A 264-nucleotide genomic window follows, 5' to 3' on the forward strand; every position below is an offset into this window, starting at 1 on the left:
TATATTATTAAAAAAAAAAAACCTACCTGGTCAACTACCTGAGGAGCGTACCCAAGTTCCTCTCCTGCTGCATACTAGCATCCCTTATTAGAAGGCACTCAAGATAATTTACTATTTTGTAAAACAGTAGTATAAAGTGTGCTGCAGAGTGCTATGATCTCTGAGCTGTCTGGCAACACAATATTTCAAGGACATTCTGTTTTGTTGCTGCTGTCTTCTTACCTTACCCCTTGTGCTTACTAAGGCGGGATGTTGCCCTCAGTT

General features: G+C 40.5%; 1 protein-coding gene across 1 annotated transcript in view; it reads left to right on the forward strand.

Annotated features, from left to right (window-relative positions):
- LOC102377748 (fibronectin type-III domain-containing protein 3A-like) overlaps positions 1-264 on the forward strand; it is an 84,009-nt gene that overhangs the window by 74,208 nt on the left and 9,537 nt on the right. The window lies entirely within an intron of this gene.

Source organism: Alligator sinensis, unplaced genomic scaffold (assembly GCF_000455745.1).
Source record: "Alligator sinensis unplaced genomic scaffold, ASM45574v1 scaffold294_1, whole genome shotgun sequence".
Classification (NCBI taxonomy): Eukaryota; Metazoa; Chordata; order Crocodylia; family Alligatoridae; genus Alligator; species Alligator sinensis.